Raw genomic sequence first — 13,805 nt, 5'->3', positions numbered from 1 at the left:
ATTCATTTCTCTTGCATATGCAATAAATATTACCTTGATGCCTGAGGACGGTCTGAGATGGTGAATTATTTCCCTAACAGTGTGTTATGCAGTCCTGTGCCCAGCGCTCTGTGTATTATCCAGTCCTGTGCCCAGCGTTCTGTGTGTTATGCAGTCCTATGCCCAGCGCTCTGTGTGTTGTGCAGTCCTGTGTCCAGCACTCTGTGTGTTATGCAGTCCTGTGCCCAGCACTCTGTGTACTATGCAGTCCTGTGCCCAGCGCTCTGTGTGTTATGCAGTCCTGTGCCCAGCGCCCGTGTGTTATGCAGTCCTGTGCCCAGCGCTCTTTGTATTATGCAGTCCTGTGCCCAGTGCTCTGCGTTATGCAGTCCGGTGCCCAGCGCTCTGTGTGTGTTATAAAGTCCTGTGCCCAGCGCTCTGTGTTATGCAGTCCTGTGCCCAGCGCTCTGTGTTTTATGCAGTCCTGTGCCCAGCGCCCGTGTGTTATGCAGTCCTGTGCCCAGCGCTCTGTGTATTATGCAGTCCTGTGGCCAGCGCTCTGTGTTATGCAGTCCTGTGCCCAGCGCTCTGTGTGTGTTATGCAGTCCTGTGCCCATCGCCTGTGTGTTATGCAGTCCTGTGCCCAGCGCTCTGTGTACTATGCAGCCCTGTGCCCAGCGCTCTGTGTTATGCAGTCCTGTGCCCAGCGCTCTGTGTGTTGTGCAGTCCTGTGCCCAGCGCTCTGTGTGTTGTGCAGTCCTGTGCCCAGCGCTCTGTGTACTATGCAATCCTGTGCCCAGCGCTCTGTGTGTTATGCAATCCTGTGCCCAGCACTCTGTTTGTTGTGCAGTCCTGTGCCCAGCACTATGTGTGTCGTGCAGTCCTGTGCCCAGCGCTCTGTGTACTATGCAGTCCTGTGCCCAGCGCTCTGTGTGTTGTGCAGTCCTGTGCCCAGCGTTCTGTGTGTTGTGCAGTCCTGTGCCCAGCACTCTGTATGTTGTACAGTCCTGTGCCCAGCCCTCTGTGTGTGTTATGCAGTCCTGTGCCCATCGCCCGTGTGTTATGCAGTCCTGTGCCCAGCGCTCTGTGTATTATGCAGTCCTGTGCCCAGCGCTCTGTGTTATGCAGTCCTGTGCCCAGCACTCTGTATGTTGTGCAGTCCTGTGCCCAGCGCTCTGTGTGTTGTGCAGTCCTGTGCCCAGCACTCTGTATGTTGTGCAGTCCTGTGCCCAGCGTTGTGTGTTGTGCATTCCTGTGCCCAGCGCTCTGTGTGTTGTACAGTCCTGTGCCCAGCGCTCTGTGTACTATGCAATCCTGTGCCCAGCGCTCTGTGTGTTGTGCAGTCCTGTGCCCAGCACTATGTGTGTGTCGTGCAGTCCTGTGCCCAGCGCTCTGTGTACTATGCAGTCCTGTGCCCAGCGCTCTGTGTGTTGTGCAGTCCTGTGCCCAGCGCTCTGTGTGTTGTGCAGTCCTGTGCCCAGCGCTCTGTGTACTATGCAATCCTGTGCTTAGCGCTCTATGTGTTATGCAATCCTGTGCCCAGCACTCTGTGTGTTGTGCAGTCCTGTGCCCAGCACTATGTGTGTCGTGCAGTCCTGTGCCCAGCGCTCTGTGTACTATGCAGTCCTGTGCCCAGCGCTCTGTGTGTTGTGCAGTCCTGTGCCCAGCGTTCTGTGTGTTGTGCAGTCCTGTGCCCAGCACTCTGTATGTTGTACAGTCCTGTGCCCAGCCCTCTGTGTGTGTTATGCAGTCCTGTGCCCATCGCCCGTGTGTTATGCAGTCCTGTGCCCAGCGCTCTGTGTATTACGCAGTCCTGTGCCCAGCGCTCTGTGTTATGCAGTCCTGTGCCCAGCACTCTGTATGTTGTGCAGTCCTGTGCCCAGCGCTCTGTGTGTTGTGCAGTCCTGTGCCCAGCACTCTGTATGTTGTGCAGTCCTGTGCCCAGCGTTCTGTGTGTTGTGCATTCCTGTGCCCAGCGCTCTGTGTGTTGTACAGTCCTGTGCCCAGCGCTCTGTGTACTATGCAATCCTGTGCCCAGCGCTCTGTGTGTTGTGCAGTCCTGTGCCCAGCACTATGTGTGTGTCGTGCAGTCCTGTGCCCAGCGCTCTGTGTACTATGCAGTCCTGTGCCCAGCGCTCTGTGTGTTGTGCAGTCCTGTGCCCAGCGCTCTGTGTGTTGTGCAGTCCTGTGCCCAGCGCTCTGTGTACTATGCAATCCTGTGCTTAGCGCTCTGTGTGTTATGCAATCCTGTGCCCAGCACTCTGTGTGTTGTGCAGTCCTGTGCCCAGCACTATGTGTGTCGTGCAGTCCTGTGCCCAGCGCTCTGTGTACTATGCAGTCCTGTGCCCAGCGCTCTGTGTGTTGTGCAGTCCTGTGCCCAGCGTTCTGTGTATTGTGCAGTCCTGTGCCCAGCACTCTGTATGTTGTACAGTCCTGTGCCCAGCGCTCTGTGTGTTGTGCAGTCCTGTGCCCAGCACTCTTTGTATTGTGCAGTCCTGTGCCCAGTGCTCTGTGTTATGCAGTCCTGTGCCCAGCGCTCTGTGTGTTATGCAGTCCTGTGCCCAGCACTCTGCATGTTGTGCAGTCCTGTGCCCAGCGCTCTGTGTGTTGTGCAGTCCTGTGCCCAGTGCTCTGTGTGTTGTGCAGTCCTGTGCCCAGCGCTCTGTGTGTTGTGCAGTCCTGTGCCCAGCGCTCTGTGTACTATGCAATCCTGTGCCCAGCGCTCTGTGTGTTGTGCAGTCCTGTGCCCAGCACTCTGTGTGTTGTGCAGTCCTGTGCCCAGCACTATGTGTGTCGTGCAGTCCTGTGCCCAGCGCTCTGTGTGTTGTGCAGTCCTGTGCCCAGCGCTCTGTGTGTTGTGCAGTCCTGTGCCCAGCACTCTGTGTGTTATGCAGTCCTGTGCCCAGCACTCTGTGTACTATGCAGTCCTGTGCCCAGTGCTCTATCTACTATGCAGTCCTGTGCCCAGCGCTCTGTGTGTTATGCAGTCCTGTGCCCAGCGCTCGTGTGTTATGCAGTCCTGTGCCCAGCGCTCTTTGTATTATGCAGTCCTGTGCCCAGTGCTCTGTGTTATGCAGTCCTGTGCCCAGCGCTATGTGTGTTATGCAGTCCGGTGCCCAGCACTCTGTGTGTTATGCAGTCCTGTGCCCAGCGCTCTGTGTGTGTTATAAAGTCCTGTGCCCAGCGCTCTGTGTTATGCAGTCCTGTGCCCAGTGCTCTGTGTTTTATGCAGTCCTGTGCCCAGCGCCCGTGTGTGTTATGCAATCCTGTGCCCAGCACTCTGTTTGTTGTGCAGTCCTGTGCCCAGCACTATGTGTGTCGTGCAGTCCTGTGCCCAGCGCTCTGTGTACTATGCAGTCCTGTGCCCAGCGCTCTGTGTGTTGTGCAGTCCTGTGCCCAGCGTTCTGTGTGTTGTGCAGTCCTGTGCCCAGCACTCTGTATGTTGTACAGTCCTGTGCCCAGCCCTCTGTGTGTGTTATGCAGTCCTGTGCCCATCGCCCGTGTGTTATGCAGTCCTGTGCCCAGCGCTCTGTGTATTACGCAGTCCTGTGCCCAGCGCTCTGTGTTATGCAGTCCTGTGCCCAGCACTCTGTGTGTTGTGCAGTCCTGTGCCCAGCGTTCTGTGTGTTGTGCAGTCCTGTGCCCAGCACTCTGTATGTTGTACAGTCCTGTGCCCAGCCCTCTGTGTGTGTTATGCAGTCCTGTGCCCATCGCCCGTGTGTTATGCAGTCCTGTGCCCAGCGCTCTGTGTATTACGCAGTCCTGTGCCCAGCGCTCTGTGTTATGCAGTCCTGTGCCCAGCACTCTGTATGTTGTGCAGTCCTGTGCCCAGCGCTCTGTGTTATGCAGTTCTGTGCTCAGCACTCTGTGTGTTATGCAGTCCTGTGCCCAGTGCTCTGTGTGTGTTATGCAGTCCTGTGCCCATCGCCCGTGTGTTATGCAGTCCTGTGCCCAGCGCTCTGTGTATTACGCAGTCCTGTGCCCAGCGCTCTGTGTTATGCAGTCCTGTGCCCAGCACTCTGTATGTTGTGCAGTCCTGTGCCCAGCGATCTGTGTGTTGTGCAGTCCTGTGCCCAGCACTCTGTATGTTGTGCAGTCCTGTGCCCAGCGTTCTGTGTGTTGTGCATTCCTGTGCCCAGCGCTCTGTGTGTTGTACAGTCCTGTGCCCAGCGCTCTGTGTACTATGCAATCCTGTGCCCAGCGCTCTGTGTGTTGTGCAGTCCTGTGCCCAGCACTATGTGTGTGTCGTGCAGTCCTGTGCCCAGCGCTCTGTGTACTATGCAGTCCTGTGCCCAGCGCTCTGTGTGTTGTGCAGTCCTGTGCCCAGCGCTCTGTGTACTATGCAATCCTGTGCCCAGCGCTCTGTGTGTTATGCAATCCTGTGCCCAGCACTCTGTGTGTCGTGCAGTCCTGTGCCCAGCACTATGTGTACTATGCAGTCCTGTGCCCAGCGCTCTGTGTGTTGTGCAGTCCTGTGCCCAGCGTTCTGTGTGTTGTGCAGTCCTGTGCCCAGCACTCTGTATGTTGTACAGTCCTGTGCCCAGCCCTCTGTGTGTGTTATGCAGTCCTGTGCCCATCGCCCGTGTGTTATGCAGTCCTGTGCCCAGCGCTCTGTGTATTACGCAGTCCTGTGCCCAGCACTCTGTGTTATGCAGTCCTGTGCCCAGCACTCTGTATGTTGTGCAGTCCTGTGCCCAGTGTTTTGTGTGTTGTGCATTCCTGTGCCCAGCGCTCTTTGTACTATGCAATCCTGTGCCCAGCGCTCTGTGTGTTGTGCAGTCCTGTGCCCAGCACTATGTGTGTGTCGTGCAGTCCTGTGCCCAGCGCTCTGTGTACTATGCAGTCCTGTGCCCAGCGCTCTGTGTGTTGTGCAGTCCTGTGCCCAGCGCTCTGTGTGTTGTGCAGTCCTGTGCCCAGTGCTCTGTGTACTATGCAATCCTGTGCTTAGAGCTCTGTGTGTTATGCAATCCTGTGCCCAGCACTCTGTGTGTTGTGCAGTCCTGTGTCCAGCACTATGTGTGTCGTGCAGTCCTGTGCCCAGCGCTCTGTGTACTATGCAGTCCTGTGCCCAGCGCTCTGTGTGTTGTGCAGTCCTGTGCCCAGCGCTCTTTGTATTATGCAGTCCTGTGCCCAGTGCTCTGTGTTATGCAGTCCTGTGCCCAGCGCTCTGTGTGTTATGCAGTCCTGTGCCCAGCACTCTGCATGTTGTGCAGTCCTCTGCCCAGCGCTCTGTGTGTTGTGCAGTCCTGTGCCCAGCGCTCTGTGTACTATGCAATCCTGTGCCCAGCGCTCTGTGTGTTGTGCAGTCCTGTGCCCAGCACTATGTGTGTCGTGCAGTCCTGTGCCCAGCGCTCTGTGTACTATGCAGTCCTGTGCCCAGTGCTCTGTGTGTGGTGCAGTCCTGTGCCCAGCGTTCTGTGTGTTGTGCAGTCCTGTGCCCAGCGCTCTGTGTGTTGTGCAGTCCTGTGCCCAGCGCTCTGTGTGTTGTGCAGTCCTGTGCCCAGCACTCTGTATGTTGTACAGTCCAGTGCCCAGCGCTCTGTGTACTATGCAGTCCTGTGCCCAGCACTCTGTGTGTTGTGCAGTCCTGTGCCCAGCGCTCTGTGTGTTGTGCAGTCCTGTGCCCAGCGCTCTGTGTGTTGTGCAGTCCTGTGCCCAGCGCTCTGTGTGTTGTGCAGTCCTGTGCCCAGCGTTCTGTGTGTTGTGCAGTCCTGTGCCCAGCACTCTGTATGTTGTACAGTCCTGTGCCCAGCGCTCTGTGTGTTGTGCAGTCCTGTGCCCAGCACTCTTTGTATTGTGCAGTCCTGTGCCCAGTGCTCTGTGTTATGCAGTCCTGTGCCCAGCGCTCTGTGTGTTATGCAGTCCTGTGCCCAGCACTCTGCATTTTGTGCAGTCCTCTGCCCAGCGCTCTGTGTGTTGTGCAGTCCTGTGCCCAGCGCTCTGTGTGTTGTGCAGTCCTGTGCCCAGCGCTCTGTGTGTTGTGCAGTCCTGAGCCCAGCGCTCTGTGTACTATGCAATCCTGTGCCCAGCGCTCTGTGTGTTGTGCAGTCCTGTGCCCAGCACTATGTGTGTCGTGCAGTCCTGTGCCCAGTGCTCTGTGTACTATGCAGTCCTGTGCCCAGCACTCTGTGTGTGGTGCAGTCCTGTGCCCAGCGTTCTGTGTGTTGTGCAGTCCTGTGCCCAGCGCTCTGTGTGTTGTGCAGTCCTGTGCCCAGCGCTCTGTGTGTTGTGCAGTCCTGTGCCCAGCACTCTGTATGTTGTACAGTCCTGTGCCCAGCATTCTGTGTGTTGTGCAGTCCTGTGCCCAGCGTTCTGTGTGTTGTGCAGTCCTGTGCCCAGTGCTCTGTGTGTTGTGCAGTCCTGTGCCCAGCGCTCTTTGTATTATGCAGTCCTGTGCCCAGTGCTCTGTGTTATGCAGTCCTGTGCCCAGCGCTCTGTGTGTTATGCAGTCCTGTGCCCAGCACTCTGCATGTTGTGTAGTCCTCTGCCCAGCACTCTGTGTGTTGTGCAGTCCTGTGCCCAGCGCTCTGTGTGTTGTGCAGTCCTGTGCCCAGCGCTCTGTGTGTTGTGCAGTCCTGTGCCCAGCGCTCTGTGTACTATGCAATCCTGTGCCCAGCGCTCTGTGTGTTGTGCAGTCCTGTGCCCAGCACTATGTATGTCGTGCAGTCCTGTGCCCAGCGCTCTGTGTACTATGCAGTCCTGTGCCCAGCGCTCTGTGTGTGGTGCAGTCCTGTGCCCAGCGTTCTGTGTGTTGTGCAGTCCTGTGCCCAGCGCTCTGTGTTGTGCAGTCCTGTGCCCAGCGCTCTGTGTGTTGTGCAGTCCTGTGCCCAGCACTCTGTATGTTGTACAGTCCTGTGCCCAGCATTCTGTGTGTTGTGCAGTCCTGTGCCCAGCGTTCTGTGTGTTGTGCAGTCCTGTGCCCAGTGCTCTGTGTGTTATGCAGTCCGGTGCCCAGCACTCTGTGTGTTATGCAGTCCTGTGCCCAGCGCTCTGTGTTTTATGCAGTCCTGTGCCCAGCGCCCGTGTGTTATGCAGTCCTGTGCCCAGCGCTCTGTGTTATGCAGTCCTGTGCCCAGCACTCTGTGTGTTATGCAGTCCTGTGCCCAGTGCTCTGTGTGTGTTATGCAGTCCTGTGCCCAGCGCTCTGTGTACTATGCAGCCCTGTGCCCAGCGCTCTGTGTTATGCAGTCCTGTGCCCAGCACTCTGTGTGTTGTGCAGTCCTGTGCCCAGCGCTCTGTGTTGTGCAGTCCTGTGCCCAGTGCTCTGTGTGTTGTGCAGTCCTGTGCCCAGCGCTCTGTGTTGTGCAGTCCTGTGCCCAGTGCTCTGTGTGTTGTGCAGTCCTGTGCCCAGTGCTCTGTGTGTTGTGCAGTCCTGTGCCCAGCGTTCTGTGTGTTGTGCAGTCCTGTGCCCAGCGCTCTGTGTGTTGTGCAGTCCTGTGCCCAGCGCTCTGTGTGTTGTGCAGTCCTGTGCCCAGCGTTCTGTGTGTTGTGCAGTCCTGTGCCCAGCGTTCTGTGTGTTGTGCAGTCCTGTGCCCAGTGCTCTGTGTGTTGTGCAGTCCTGTGCCATTTGCCAATAAAGAAAAAAAATATGTCCCCGGATTTCATTTTAAAAATCTGGTCACCTTAATATAAAATGCACTACTTATCTTTCAAAAAGTGTTTCCCAGTGCTAAACCTTTCATGCAATTTATAAATTGCTGCATTTGTAAATTTCAAAAGCCAATATAAAGGAATAGAAATGGCCAAAAAAAGTACTTGGGTTTACCTAATTTTTTTTTTTTGAATAATTCTCCTTTAAGGGAGCATGGCAGGGGAGTGCCCTATGCCTACATACTTTTGCTTAAAAGATATCCCTCATTCCGATTTCAAAAAGTTGGGAGGTATATACCATATTACATTGTACAGAGATTGTACGGTCAGATTGTAACATGTATGGTGAGCAATGGTTCTGAGCTTCTGGGCCTGAATGACTGATATAGCTTCAGAAATTCTTATAGTATGAGTCAGAGGATGTCCAATTCAAGGCTCCTTACAACAATAACAAATGCATCCATGGTCTGCAACCATTATCTCAGTTTCGTTTAGCAACATATCCATTATTGGGAGGGAGTTTGGCACTTTGAATTGTCTATAAAAACTGGTACAAGCTGTACTGTGCCCGAATAAAGAACATAGTGCCAATTAGTACATGCAATGTTCAAAACAGGCAGTAGATGGCAGCATTATAAATAACATGGAACTAATTATCGCTTATGGAGCTTCTATAGCTGTCAGTTATCCTACAGCCTCATGTACAGCCATTGATTTTATGGATAAAATATGCACTAGAAATATCCATCTATTTTTAAGGCTGGTAGACCGGTAAGTTCTGGGTTGTGACGCAATACAGACAGCTCAGATTTAAATACGAAGAAATATGAAATATGAAAATATGAGGATCAATGTCACAGGTTCAAATAAATACAATCTGTCACTTTTGTTTTCTATAAAAACAAATCTATAAAAAAACATTTCTACAAAAGATGTTATGTTAGTGGGTTTTCCAGCAATTTTAATCTTCATTTTGTGATCAGTTAGTAGATTGCTGTACATTTTATATTCCGCACTGACTCATTCTGTACACTGTGCTGTATATTATATATACCACACCCCTCCATTCTAAACACTGTGCTGTACATTCCCTATTCCACACTTACTCATTCTGTACACTGTGCTCTACAGTATCTCAAAAAAGTGAGTACACCCCTCACATTATTGTAAATGTAGCAAAGTCCCGGGTCCCCTGAGGCCTAATGGTGCCCTCCAGAGTTAGGGACAGCTGACATCCTTCTGTGTAGAGTGGGTTACAAGGTATGGTGGGCAGGCCCGGATTGGCCATAGGGCAAACCGGGCACTTGCCCGGTGGGCCGCGGCCGCCTGGGCCACCAGGCTTCAAGTCCTTGCGGATCACAGGGCTCTTTGAGCCCGCGCCGCTCATGCAGCCTCTCCGCGGCCCCCCGGCTGCCAGTTAAACTCCATCGGCGCTGGGGGGATGTAAACATAGAGGGGGGTGGAGCTAGAGCCTTCTGCGGCCGCCTGTATAGGTCAGCCGTCAGTGCCAGGCGGCGTGACTGCGAAGGGGGAGGAGCCAGAGCAGACACCTAACAACTTGAAGCCGATAACAAAAAACGTGAGTGCAGCCCCGTGCTCTCCGCCACCCCCCTGTAACCTGGATAGGAGGATTGGTGAGTGTGGCTGCATATAGAACAATCATTCTCTCCATCTTCCTCCTGCAGTATCGGAATGCCTGCGAGAGGTAGAGAAGCAGGAGACTGCAGGAGGAAGATGGAGAGAATGATTGTTCTATATGCAGCCGCCCCCACCGCTTTTCCTATCCTGCTTATTTCTGCTGCTCCCCCCTGGGCTCTCCACACCACCCATACTTTTTGCCTCCTCATGCTCTTTACCACCCCCCCAGTGCTCTCCACCTCCCCCATGCTCTCTGCCGCCCCCCCAGTGCTCTCTGCCTCCCCCCAGTGCTCTCCACCTCCCCCATGCTCTCTGCCGCCCCCCCAAGTGCTCTCTGCCACCCCCATGTTCTCTGCCGCCCCCCCCCCAGTGCTCTCCACTTCCCCCACGCTCTCTGCCGCCCCCCTCCCCCAGTGCTCTCTGCCGCCCCCCAGTGCTCTTCACCTCCCCCATGCTCTCTGCCGCCCCCCAGTGCTCTCCACCTCCCCTATGCTCTCTCCCGCCCCCCCCCCAGTGCTCTCCACCTCCCCCAGTGCTCTCTGCCGCCCCGCAGTGCTCTCCACCTCCCCCATGCTCTCCGCCGCCCCCCAGTGCTCTCCACCTCCCCTATGCTCTCTGCCGCCCCCCCAGTGCTCTCCACCTCCCCCATGCTCTCTGCCCCCCCCCCAGTGCTCTCCACCTCCCCCATGCTCTCTGCCGCCCCCCAGTGCTCTCCACCTCCCCTATGCTCTCTGCCGCCCCCCCAGTGCTCTCCACCTCCCCATGCTCTCTGCCGCCCCCCAGTGCTCTCCACCTCCCCTATGCTCTCTGCCGCCCCCCCCCCCCCCAGTGCTCTCCACCTCCCCCATGCTCTCTGCCACCCCCCCAGTGCTCTCCACCTCCCTCATGCTCTCTGCCACCCTCCCTTTGCTCTCCACCTCCCCCCACGCTCTATGCCACGCTCCCTGTGCTCTCTGCCACCCCCGTGCTCTGCGCTCACCCCCCCTGTGCTCTTCATATCCCCCCACGCACTCTGCTTCCCCCTGTTCTCTCCACATGCTCTCGGCTGCCCCCTCATGCTCTCCACCGCCCTCCCTGTGCTCGCCACCCCCCATACTCTCTTCACAGCCCCCCGTGCTCCCCACCTCCCCCCTATGCTCTCCACCAGCCCCCCTGTGCTCTCCACCTCCCCCCTGTGCTCTCCACCTCCCCCCGTGCTCTCCGCCGCCCTCCCTGTGCTCTCCATCTCCCCCCATGCTCTCCGTTGCCCTCCCTGTGCTCGCCACCCCCCATGCGCTCTTCACAGCCCCCCGTGCTCTCCACCTCCCCCCCATGCTCTCCACAAGCCTCCCTGTGCTCTCCACCTCCCCCCTGTTCTCTCCACCTCCACCCATGCTCTCCGCCGCCCTCCCTGTGCTCTCCATCTCCCCCATGCTCTCCGCCACCCTCCCTGTGCTCTCCATCTCCCCCCATGCTCTCTGCCGCCCTCCCTGTGCTCTCCATCTCCCCCCATGCTCTCCGCCGTCCTCCCTGTGCTCTCCATCTCCCCCCATGCTCTCTGCCGCCCTCCCTGTGCTCTCCATCTCCCCCCATGCTCTCCGCCGCCCTCCCTGTGCTCTCTATCTCCCCCCATGCTCTCCGCTGCCCTCCCCGTGCTCTCCACTAGCCCCCCTGTGCTCTCCACCTCCCCCATGTGCTCTTCACATCCCCCCATTCTCTCCACCTTCCCCCCGCCCTCCCTGTGCTCGCCACCCCCCATGCACTCTTCAAATCCCCCCATGCTCTCCGCCGCCCTCCCTGTGCTCTCCATCTCCCCCCATGCTCTCCGCCGCCCTCCCTGTGCTCTCCACCACCCCCTATGCTCTCCACCAGCCCCCCTGTGCTCTCCACCTCCCCCCTGTGCTCTCCACCTCCCCCCACGGTCTCCGCCACCCTCCCTATGCTCTCCGCCGCCCTCCCTGTGCTCTCCATCTCCCCCCATGCTCTCCGCCGCCCTCCCTGTGCTCTCTATCTCCCCCCCATGCTCTCCGCCGCCCTCCCTGTGTTCTCCATCTCCCCCCATGCTCTCTGCAGCCCTCCCTGTGCTCTTCACACCCCCCATGCTCTCCACCAGCCCCCTGTGCTCTCCATCTCCCCCAATGCTCTCCGCCGCCCTCTCTGTGCTCTCCACCTCCCCCTGCTCTCCACCAGCCCCCCTGTGCTCTCCACCTCCCCCCCTGTGCTCTCCACCTTCCCCCCATGCTCTCCGCTGCCCTCACTGTGCTCTCCACCTCCCCCTGCTCTCCACCCGCCCCCCTGTGCTCTCCACCTCCCCCCATGTGCTCTTCACATCCCCCCATGCTCTCCACCAGCCCCCCCTGTGCTCTCCACCTTCCCCCCATGCTCTCCGCCGCCCTTCCTGTGCTCTCCACCTCCCCCCATACTCCCAACCTCCCCCCATGCTCTCCGCTGCCCCTTGTGCTCTTCTCTTCCTCCCTGTGCTCTCGCCCCACCCCATGTTCTCAAGGTTCTTCTCTGTGTTCTCCATCCCACCATGCTCTTTCCTGGTCCCACCTCACCTCCCCCCCCCCCACACCTCTGCTGGGTTCCCCCCTCCCCTCTCTCAGGGAATCTGTCAGGGTGGAGAGTGGGGAAGGGGCCAGTTAACATGACATGGGCTGCTCAATCCAAAATGCCCGGGCCTATTTTTTGTCCCAGTCCGGGCCTGATGGTGGGTGTGATGCAAGATGAAAGGGTGGGTGCCAGACATTTTTAGAATGCAAAAAGAGATTTATTGTCTTAAACAGAACTGTGGGAGAGAGGGTTAGAGCCAGGACACCCTTAGATAGACTTCTATAGGCAGACAGCTATACAGGTGAAGGCCTCCAGCCGGACACCACTTCTGTATAGATAGGTAACTGTCTCTTATGGCAACAGTCTAAAAGAGTTATAACTGTAATTGTATCCAACTATTTGCAACTCGAACAGTTCTCCGCTTAACCCACAATCACTCACTGTGGTTCTTCACTCAATGAGCTCCCAGTCTCTCACTAGACTTCGGATCCACTAGCCACTGGATCCCCTGAGCTCTTCCACTGTTAGCACTCAGCATCTTCCTCAAGCATCACCCCCGCTTCCTTTCTGGGTCCCTGGCTTGGCACTCACAGATACTCTTTAAGCTTCACCCCTGCGGACACGCTAGGTCCCTGGCTTAGCACTCCCTGATGCTCCACAAGCGTCAGATCTGCTGTCCCGCTGGGTCCCTGACTTGCCACTTGCTGAAGTTTTCCCACTTCTTCACTGTCCCCAGTTAGTGAGAAGTCTGCTCAGGTACTGGCCTCAGCTTACTCACAGTGGTCTCTGGTAGCAAGGTGGATGGTCTCCTAGTGGCGACAGCTTCCCCCTCTACCTCTGACCACAACTGATTCCCCAGATGGCAGAACTTCTGGTTACTTCTGGTTGGACTACAAGCCTGCAGTCCCAACCCTACGCTGCTCTCTGCTATGCTTCTGGATAGGCCCTCAGCCTAGCAGCCAGATGTCCCCGGGATAGGCCTTAGGTTTCTGGCCTAACAGCCTGGGGCAATATGATACGCCTCCACCCAGACAGCCATCCAGGTGGCACAGAACCCCATTCACCTGACTCCACCCAAATAAATAGGCTCTCCCAGCAGGCCAAGGAACCCAAGAAAATCCCTGCCCATTGGCTGAGATACCGCATTCACCCATAATCTGTCCTTGCTATGCCCTTGTCTTATCCAATGTCACCAGATACCCGGCCACCTAGTGACAGAAGAGAGAAGTGCAGCAATTCCAGTGTAGTGGTACCCCCATGAGGGATGCTGATTGACTCTATACCCCACTGGCTACCCCGACTCTGCAGATCCTCTCTTACCTCTGACACCTTGGGTTCCATTCTGCAATGTGACGTTAGCAATGAGACACTCACACAATATCACTGAACCACTCAGAAAAGTTTACTAAAATAAGTAATGAAACACAATGAAAGGCATGAATGAACACAAATTATGATTGGCAAGTGTTATCACTTAATGCACATATACAGAAAGTATAACCTTATAATCACTTTAAGGAGTATATGTGAACAGGTGCACAGAGGAATAGGTACTCAATATCTTCAAAACATATATAAATACCTTCCCACTGAGGCCTCAACACACAGACCAAAATGCAGTATATATATTCTTTATATTCAAGAACACAGTGTAAAATCTAACATATACTCTATTGCTCCCCCTAGATTGTAATTCAGAATTCAATTTATGAGTTTAGCAGCAATGCTTGGTAAAAGAGGAAGATGATGAAAGTTCTTTCAACTCCGGATATCTTCAGCTAGCCTGATGTTTAAACTGCAGTATTTGTAATCCACAAGAACAAAGGAAAAGAAATGACTGTAGAGCAAAAGATATGCTGATGGCTGTTAAACTGAATAAATATAACCACCTGTAGATTCCTCCTTACATGTGAGTGCAATACAGTACTGACCTTACAGCGCGGGGAAAAAAGACAAGGCCCCGAAGTCCGCCTGTACGATGCCTGTGATACCTCTGTGGAACTACAGGTCTCACCAGCAGTCTGTAAAAAGAACTCACTCAGCAATACTGTACTCTCTACTGGAAT

Source organism: Aquarana catesbeiana, linkage group LG09 (assembly GCF_042186555.1).
Source record: "Aquarana catesbeiana isolate 2022-GZ linkage group LG09, ASM4218655v1, whole genome shotgun sequence".
Taxonomy (NCBI): domain Eukaryota; kingdom Metazoa; phylum Chordata; class Amphibia; order Anura; family Ranidae; genus Aquarana; species Aquarana catesbeiana.
Note: the sequence above shows the minus strand (reverse complement) of the source record.